Genomic DNA, 10,401 nt, shown 5'->3' with positions numbered 1-10,401 from the left:
CATGAATCACTTTAAGGAAAGTCAGCCTCTAAATTTTGAGCTGGAAAGTCACTGGAATAACTGTTCAGAAAAGAATCACAACTACATGACTTGACATATTGGTACGTATGTTAAGAATTGTGTACAAATTGAAATGTCTGTGTACTGATCCTCAAAACAATAAAATCTCAATTATGAAAGAATTATTTGAGGCACATGGATTAAGTTCTGGCTTAAATTTTATTTAAACAAGTTCCATGTACTTCCAGAATTTTATTTTATTGTAAATGACTTGGATGTGAGGGCACGCGGATGTGTGGGCGATCTGGCTGTGACATTTCTCACCCCATTGATCACAAGGGTTATAAATTACTTGAACACATCTACATTGTACTTTTTTGTTGATCCTTACCCAAAGATATTTTTCCATTGATTTTTATTCTTAAGAGAGAGTGAAAGGGAGGGGAGAGACAGAAACATCAATTGGCTACCTCCTACGTGCGCCCTGTCAGGGCCCAGGAATCTAACCTGTAACCTAGGTACCTACCCTTGACCAAATCAAACCTGCGACCCTTTAGTCTGAGGGCTGGTGCTTTATCCCTTAAGCCAAACCGGCTAGGGGTAGGGCTACGTTGTACTTTAAAAATGTGTGATTGCATTGGTTCAATAATGGAAAAATAGTCTAATGTCCTCTGAAGCAAAATAAGTACTCACAGGTAGTAAGCTTGTAAGTACTGACTAGGCTAGAACTAGGCCCGGTGTGATTTGTATTTGCGTATTTTTGCTTCCATTAAAAATGTATTTCCAACCCTCAGCCACGGGGTTCCGCCACTGGCGGCAGCCTGCGCCCTGGGCGAGGTCACTTCAAGGAGACCAGGGGCCTGCAGCTGCCACAAAAGTGGTTGTGAGCACAGGAGCAGAGGTTGGGCCACATGAAGGCTCCAGGGTCTTCCCGGCCTAGCAGGCCGCCCATGGGACCCTGCTCAGAGGGGAGGGACACCGGCCTGGGCGAGGAGGTGCCCCTAGGATCGCCCTGGCTGAGCCTGACTCGCTCCTGCTGGCACCGGCCAAGCCCCCTGGGCCACGTCATCAGCCACCAAACAGCAGTAAGCCGGCCTCAGCGGGTCTCCCCATGCTGTGCGCCTCCTCGTCGCTGTATAGCATTTTATGTTGAGAACATGGTTTTGTCAGATTTAGAGATTTTCCCCTTTGAAACAAGCATGATGAAATGAAAATATGGGTAATTTCTATTAATCTTTACAGATATATCCTAAAGGTATATATTTGCCTGTCACAATCCACAATTGTTAATGAGTTTGCAGTAAAAATACTTAATTGCAAAACAGCTAAAAGTTTCAAAACATTAGGCTTTGAATAGGTAAGAGCCTTAAATAGATGATGGGAAGCAGCTCAGTAACAAGTCGGTTTACGGTACAACAATAATATATGATGTTTTGTTTAAAAAAAAGGACCTGAGCCCAGCCGCATTGGTCAGTGGTGGGGCATTGAACCAGAAGGTCACCGTTCAGTTCCTGGTCAGGGCACAGGCCCGGGTTGTGGACTTGATCCCGGTGTGCAGGAGGCAGACGATCAATGATTCTCATCACTGATGTTTCCATCTCCCCCTCCCTTTCTAAAATCCATAAAAATATATTTTTAAAAAACACATGAAAAATAAATATAAAGTCAAGCCATTTAATCCCCAAAGTTAAAAGTAGTTATTTTAGACATGGTGAATTTCCTTCATATATGAGTTTTTATTTGTAAAATGTGTTAATACTTGCTTAATGGTTCACCATGTGACTATGCCATAATTTGGCCGTTACAGTTAGATGTGTGCCGTTTTTTTTTAATTAGGAATAATTTTACCCATAGTCAAAGGCAGTACAGTATATTGATCCCCATGTACAGTCACTCCCAACAGCCATCAAACCATTGTCCAGATTATTTTGAAGCAAATAAAAATTAACATTTTTAAAATCATACATGTGAAATTAAAGAACAAAATGCACATAAAGCAAATTCAAATTTTACACATTTTGTCAGGATTGGATGCAAATTCAATTTCACAAGTTTTCTTTTAATCCAGTGTGGCTAGTTTCATCTTTAGAATCAACATACATCTTTCCAGAAGCTAATTCGACATGGATTAAAACCAAGTAAGTAAGTGGGTGTTTTGAAATCTTGAGGGCATGGAAATGTAAGGTGATGTGATTAAATGATAGAAAAGCATTGGGAGAAGGGAAGCCACAGCCCAGAGATGCAAGAGGGACTCAGGGTGGTGCCGGTGCAGGTCACTGCATGCCTTCTTGGTTGGATATGAATGTGAGCCCCCAGGGGAAGGGAGGGAAGATGGGTACGAGGCTTACCTGAAGCGATAATTCCTTTCTCAGAGGGTCTGAGGATCTCCAGTGCCGGGCACACACTGATGTCTGATGCTATTCCTCAGTGATTTTCAGAGCTTACAGCAACTGGATTCCTGGTGGGTTCCCCCCCACCTTTACAACGACACACATGTTATTGAGTAAAGCTTTAGAAAGTACATTTGACTTAACTTTAGGTGAGAGTTAAAGTTGAGAAGACCTGGCTGTGGTTCTTTTTTTAAAATACATTTTATTGATTTTTTACAGAGAGGAAGGGAGAGAGATAGTCAGAAACATCAATGAGAGAGACATCCATCAGCTGCCTCCTGCACACTCCCCACTGGGGATGTGCCCGCAACCAAGGTACATGTCCTTGACCGGAATCGAACCTGGGACCTTTCAGTCCGCAGGCCGACGCTCTATTCACTGAGCCAAACCGGTTTCGGCTGGCTGTGGTTCTTACTAGACGATGACAATTATTAAGTCCAGTGTTTCCTTACATCCTTAACTGGAAGGATTACTGCTGTGTTTTAGTTTTGCTTCATAACTAAATGTTAACATTAAATTTTATCTCTTTATAAAATGTATAGGAACTTTATGTTACCCATAGAAAATTCTAGTTGAAAAACATGAAAGCTAATGATAAATTTAAGTTATATGAAAAATTTAAGTACACTCATCTGTTATGCATGATTCATTGAGAGAAAAAGCTGACAGTCTTCATTCTTGGATGTGTCCGTGTCAGGATTGGCTGCACATTCTACTGCACAAGGTTATAATTTTTACCAGTGCTGATTTGGGTTTTCACAAGAAATGTATTTCGACAGTCTTAACTGTTGTAGCAGGATTACTCACTTTTGCTTCATTTCTTACTATCTTTGAAGCCAAAGAGAACGAAATATTGAATTCAACAAATTTAACTGAGCTACTATGAATAAGGTGGTCCCTCAGATATCAGGGGAAACAAATCCTAGTGCTGGCAAGGGAGCTCATTGCTCTCCCGAACTTCTGGGACTCAAAATGGGTCTGGGTTGGTGCAGATGCACAGTCCAGTACATCCACAATGTGCAACCAGCAGCACAATCCATCGCCATTGCTCTTTTCATCTTGGAAAACAAACTCTGACCCGGTAAACAGTAACACCCCATCCCTCTTATTCCCTGCAACCTATTCTTTTTCCTCTGTGATTTTGGCCACTCTAAGTACCTCATCTAAGTAGAATTATACAGCCTGTCGTCCTCCTGTGACTGGGTTATTTCACTTAGCACAATGTCCTCAAGGTTCACCCCTTTTGTAGCATGTCAGAAATTTCCTTCCTTTTTAAGGCTGAATAATATTCCATTGTATGTAAGTTCCAGTTTGTTTATTCATTCATCTGTTCATGGACGCTTGGGTTGCTTTCATTTTTTGACTGTTTTGCAGAATGCTGCTATGAACACAAGTATACAAATATCTTTTCATATCCCTGCTTTCATCTTGTGAATATACCCATAAGTAGAATTGCTGAATCATATGTTAATTCTATGTTTAACTTTTTGGGGAACCCTCATACTGTTTTCCATACTGGCTACACCAATTTACATGCCTACCAACAATGCACAAGGGTTCCAATTTCTCCACATCCTCACCCACATTTGTTATTTTCTGTTTTTTTGTTTTGTTTTGTTTTGTTTTAATATATTTTATTGATTTTTTACAGAGAGGAAAGGAGAGAGATATAGAGAGCTAGAAACATCGATGAGAGAGAAACATTGATCAGCTGCCTCCTGCACATCCCCCACTGGGGAAGTGCGCGCAACCCAGGCACGTGCCCTCGACCGGAATCGAACCCGGGACCTTTCAGTCCGCAGGCCGACGCTCTATCCACTGAGCCAAACCGGTTTGGGCTATTTTCTGGTTTTTAAATAGTAGCCAGCAGATGAATCTGAGGTGATATCTGCTTAATTTGCATTTTCCTATGATCAGTGATGCTGAGCATCTTTTCATGAGCTTATTGGCTCTTTGTATCAATTCTTTGGAAAATGTCTATTGATGTCTTTTGCCATTTTTTAAATTAGGTTACTGTTTGTTTTTTATTGTTGAGTTTTAAAAGTTCTCTCTATAAGCATAGCCAGTGCACATAAGACACTGGTGGGTAGGGGAGGCCGAGGGATTGTCAAGGGGGGGGGGCGCGGGGGGAGATGGAGACATATGTAATACTCTTTGTAATATTTTAAGCAATAAAAATAAATAAATAAATACAAGTTCTCTCTATATTCTGGATATTAATTCCTTATTAGATACATGATTTTCAAATATTTTCTCCCATTCTTCCACTGGGATTTTTTTTCTAATATATTTTTTATTGATTTTTTACAGAGAGGAAGGGAGAGAGATAGTCAGAAACATCGATGAGAGAGAAACATCGATTAGGTGCCTCCTGCACATCTCCTGGGTTGTGGATGTGCCCGCAACCCAGGTACATGCCCTTGACCAGAATCGAACCTGGGACCTTTCAGTCCACAGGCTGACGCTCTATCCACTGAAACAAACCGGTTTCGGCTCCACTGGGATTTTGATTAAGAAAAATTTGGGCCCTAGCTGGTTTGGCTCAGTGGATAGAGCATTGGCCTGCAGACTGAAGGGTCCCGGGTTCAATTCCAGTCAAGCGCATATGCCTGGGCTGCAGGCTTAATGCCCTGTAGGGGACATGCGGGAAGCAGCCGATCAATGATTCTCTCTCATCATTGATGTTTCTATCTCTTTCTCCGTCTCCTTTCCTCTCTGAAATCAATAACAATATTTTTAAAAAAATTGGGCAGGTTGGGAGGGTAGCTGTTGTAGTCCATTGGGCTGCTATAACAAAAATAGCATAGACCTGGTGGTTTACACAACAAACATTTCTCACATGAATATACACTGAAATTTGAATATACACTGCATAGTAGATAACCTTTAAAGATTAATGTTCATTTTTATAATCACTTTTATTCTTAGTAAGCACATATTTAATTGAGGAGAAAACTCATGTGTGCAATTTTATTTCAAAATGGTTCAGTATAATAAACAAACAAAAAAAATGGGGCAAAAAGTAAACAGTTGGACCTGGCCAGTGTGGCTCCCATGCACCAAGAGATCCCTGATTCAATTCCCAGTCAGCACATGCCCAGGTTTTGGGCTCAGTCGCCAGTGGGTAACATGCAGGGAGCAGCTGATCAATGTTTCTGTCTCTCCCTCTCCTTTCTTCTCTCTCTAAAAATCAATAAGAGCATTTTTTAAAAATTTTAAGTAAACAATTGACATGCATGAATGATATGTAAATTTATTTTTTAAATATATTTTTAATGATTTCAGAGAGGAAGCGAGAGAAAGAGAGAGATAGAAACATCAATGATGAGAGGGAATCATTGATTGGCTGCCTTCTGCACGTTGGACCGAGCCCGCAACCCAGGTATGTGCCCTTGACTGGAATCGAACCCAGGACCCTTTGGTCTGCAAGCCCACACTGAGCCAAACTAGCGAGGGCTGTAAATTTCTTTATACCATGCTGGGGTCCAACCCCAGCAGGTCCAGGGGTCCCCAAAGGTGTGGACGGAGTCGGCGAAGAGGGAATAACACGGAGACAGCGTTCAGTTAATCAGCAGCCTTGCCAGGATCTCTAGCCACAATCTCCAGCCAAGTTGTTTCTAGGTTCTCCAGCCAGGTTTGGTCACCAGGTTCTAGTCAGGTTCTCTTGCCATGTTCTATCCAGGTTCCGTAGCCAGGTTCTGTCTCTAGGATCTTCAGCCAGGTTCTCTCGCTAGGTTCTGTCTCTAGTTAATCCTAAAAGTCTCTAGGTTCTGTTGCCAGTTTCTGTCCCGGATCTTTTGCCATGTTCTGTCTCTAGGTTCTGTGTCTAGGTTCTTGTCCAGGTTCTGTGTCATCTGTATTTATACCAGTTGATTCCAATCCTATCAATCTCTAGTCCAAAGGTTAGGGTGTTTCTTATCTCCATTCCAGGGAGTAAAGATTATGTAGCTTAAGCATGATTGTTTGTAGTTAAAGAGATTAATTACCGGCCTGGCACTTAGTGAAGCGGTTTTATTCCCTCCCTAACTTCAGGGGAAAATCTCTACCTGGGGAAACAACCTTTCTCGGAGAGGTGACCTTGGTTAAAACACATAGTGCCAAGAAGGTGAGCAAACATATTAAGAACAGTATGCCATATATGCCAGGTCCCTTAAAACAGCAAGGATGGACCGGCTCCCGGCAATACCATTCTTTCAACTTTTCTATAGCCTTGAGAATGTTCAAAATAAAAATTTGAGGAGGAATAAAACAAAACTACAGAAAAAGAAAACCATCACTTGGTTAATGAAACAGGCTTGTGCTGAGACGTTGCTAAATTTGGCATTGCATTTATTTGGAATCTTGAAATAAATATTTTAAAAATGTGGAGACTTTTGCTGAAGCATCTAAATTTAGATTACAGTGTAGCCATGAAGAAATGTTTGCTCCTTGAATCAGACATTGAAAACGTAGAGTTGGTTTTGGCAGGATATACCTTACCTACTGGCTAGAAGAAAATGTCCCCTCAGCTAATCAGATTTGAATTTACAGTACAGCTATTCAGAAGATGCATTTACTGTGAGGAGTTAGACACAGATTGTCACTCTTCTGGAAAGCCACAAGGAGGAGCAAGGGGTGGCCAAAAATTCGGGATAATGATAGAAAGCTGTATAGAAAGGGTGAGATGCATGCCTGATCCTGGGAACACAGAAAGGGTCTAATTGTAACATTTATATATGGAGGAGCGGAAGATAAAATGGGGGCCATGTGAATGGAGTCAAAAAGACCGTGAGCCCGGCCGGCCGGCATGGCTCAGTGCTTGAGCATTAACCTATGAACCAGAAGGTCACAGTTTGATTCCCCATCGGGGCGCGTATGCCCTGGATGTGGGCTGGGTCCCCAGTGTGGGGCGTGCAGGAGGCAGCCAATCAATGATTCTCTCTCATCATTGATGTTTTCTCTCTCTCTCCCTCTCCCTTCCTCTCTGAAGTCAATAAAATATATATTTTTTTAGAAAGGACTTGTGTAAAAAAAATAAAATAAATTAAAAATTTTTAAAAAGGACTTGTGAAAAAGACAAAGGGTGGTGATCTATTTAAAAAATAATATGTAAGGCTGTAATTGGTTTGGCTCAGTGGATAGAGCATCGGCCTGGAGACTTAAGGGTCCCAGTAGAGAGCGTGCAGGAGGCAGCCGATCAATGATTCTCTCTCCTCATTGATGTTTCCATCTCTCTCTCCCTCTCCTTTCCTCTCTGAAATCAATAAAAATAAATTAAAAAAAAAAAGAAAAACACAAAGAAGAAAACAGAACAACTGACATCCCCCCACAGAGGTCAGCATTTAGTTCTATACACAACAATGATGATGATGATGAGAAAATGTTTATTGTGCACTGGCTATGTGCCAGGTACCCACATTTCTAAGTTAATACGATGACTCTGTGAGGTAAGAACTGTCACCCTTCCTTTACTAACAACACAGTCACCATGTTCATACAACTTGCCCACACAACCAATACAAGATGGAGCCCAGAGTCAAATTCATGTCCTATGACTAGAGAGCCATCCTATATAATACAAGCCTAAAATGATAAGTGCCAGACCATTCAACTGTTCAACCAGTCACTATGATGCACACTGACTCCTAAGGGGCAGACGCTCTGACCAGTAGGTTAGCTTGCTTCTGGGGTCCGGCCAATCAGGACTGGGCAAGATGGGCTGGACACGCCCTGGAGCCCTCCCGCGGTCCCTCCCCAACCCCGATTGTGCACCAGTGGGATCCCTCAGTCTGGCCTGTGCCTTCTCACAATCCAGGACTCCTTGGGGGATGTCAGAAAGCCGGTTTCTGCCTGATCCCTGCAGGCCCAGCCAAGGGACCCCACTGGTGCACGAATTCTTGCACTGGGCCTCTAGTCTATATATAGCCTAAGTGACCGAACAACTGGTCAACCGGTCGCTATGACATGCACTGACCACCAGGGGGCAGACGCTCAATGCAGGAGCTGCCCCCTGGTGGTCAGTGCACTCCCACAGCCAGAGCACCACTCAGCTGACCAATAGGTGTCAGATGCCAGGCTCACCGCTGGCGAGTGCAGCTGTGGCTGGGCAAGCCTCTCCCGCCTCCATGGCATCACCTCCGAGCAGTGGGGACCGGGATGAGAGGGGACCAGCATGGTGCCCAGCCCGGGCTCTGGGTCCTCTCCAGCCGCTTCGCACACTATTACATCCTTCAGGGGATGGTGGATTGTAGTTTCAGCCTGATCCCGAAACCGAAACGGGCAGTCCAACATCCCCCAATGGGTCCTGGACTGCGAGAGAGCGCAGGCCAGGCTGAGGGACCCCACCAGTGCACAAGTCAGGGCACTGGTCCTCTGGTTTAGTATAAAATACTTTACCCTAGCCCTAACTGGTTTGGCTCAATGGATAGAGCATCTGCCTGTGGTTCGATTCCAGTCAAGGGCACATACCTTGGTTGTGGGCAAGTCCCCAGTAGGGGGTGTGCAGGAGGCAGCTGATCGATGTTTCTCTCTCATTGATGTTTCTCTCTATCCCTCTCCCTTCCTCTCTGCAAAAAATCAATAAAATATATTTTTTAAAAAAGAGAATTTCTTTTACAAAAATAATAATAATAAAATACTTTAGCCTGGTTGGTGTGGCTCAGTGGTTGAGCACTGACCTATGAACCAGAAGGTCATGGTTTGATTCCCAGTCAGGGCACATGCCCAGGTTGTGGACTCAATCCCCAGTGTGGGCTTGCAGGGAGCAGCCGATCAATGATTCTCTCTCATCATTGATGTTTCTCTGTCTCCCTTCCTCTCTGAAATCAATAAAAATATATTTAAAAATATACTTTATACATTTGCATGTAATACTAGTAGATGTCTTTCACCATTTCAAAGAACTAATTATCTTTATGAGTGACACATTTAAACCAAAAGCACATTCTTTGAGCATTTAAGTTAGTAGTGGGATCAATGAACTAATTCAAAAATTTGAGTATCTTATAGTCTAGACATGGAACCTAGAGCTTATATTATTTCACATAATTTGCTAGCATAAGAAATATTCAAACCTGTGAAGAATTTTTGTGATTTTTTTTTGGAATGTTGTGTATTCTATTTATTTATTTATTTATTTATTTATTTATTATTAGTTAAGGTATTACAAATGTGTCCTCATCCCCCTCATTAACCCCCAACCTCACCCCCCCCCTTTATTTCACCCTGTTTTCCATGTCCATTAGTTTGGCTTATATACATGTAAACAAGTCCTTCGGTTGATCTCTTCCCCTTACCCCCGCCCTCCCCTACTTCCCTTCTGGGGATTGATAGCCTGATCGCTGTTTCTCAGTCTTTGGGTCTGCCCCTGTTCATCAGTCTATGTTGTTCTCTATAATCCGCAAATGAGTGAGATCATGTGGTATTTTATTTGAGCCAAACTGGGACAAATGGCAGGAAACAGATTTCAAGGGGTTGAGACGGTGCCCTAGAGAGCGGCAGTTTTGCACCTTATTTTATACATCACAATCGAAAGAGGAGACTTAGGCGGGTGACATGAAAGCCACTGGTGAGAGATTGGGGAGGCGGGAGAAGGCAAGTGGGGTTGGGGGAGAAACCTCTGGAATTGGATTAAAAGTAAGATGATAGACAAAGCTTTTACAAAGGTGTGTACAGGATAGTAACAGCCAGCAATTAACCGTACCACAATGAGAGGATTTATGGTCTCCGTCCTAATTGTGCCCTGTGGGGTCTGGAAAAGGGGGAGTTACCCTGACATTCCAAAGGATTTTATCACAGATGCTAAAGATAATAGACAGACTCAGTTACGGTAAAGATTGGCCTTTGTCAGGGAAGATACCTTGGCCTACGACATGACTAACCACCATAAAGTGCTTTTAGTTTAAAAACGTTTTTATTTCTGACCATCACTTGTGGTTACTTAGGTCTCTGAGTTTGCAAGGCTGCCCTGCAGGCCTCCCCTGTACTAGTCAGGTTAGCATGTGGCCCCTTTTTGTCCACAGATTCCACCCAT

The sequence above is a fragment of the Myotis davidii genome, unplaced genomic scaffold, assembly GCF_000327345.1.
Source record: "Myotis davidii unplaced genomic scaffold, ASM32734v1 scaffold512, whole genome shotgun sequence".
Taxonomy (NCBI): domain Eukaryota; kingdom Metazoa; phylum Chordata; class Mammalia; order Chiroptera; family Vespertilionidae; genus Myotis; species Myotis davidii.
This window is presented reverse-complemented; position numbering follows the sequence as displayed.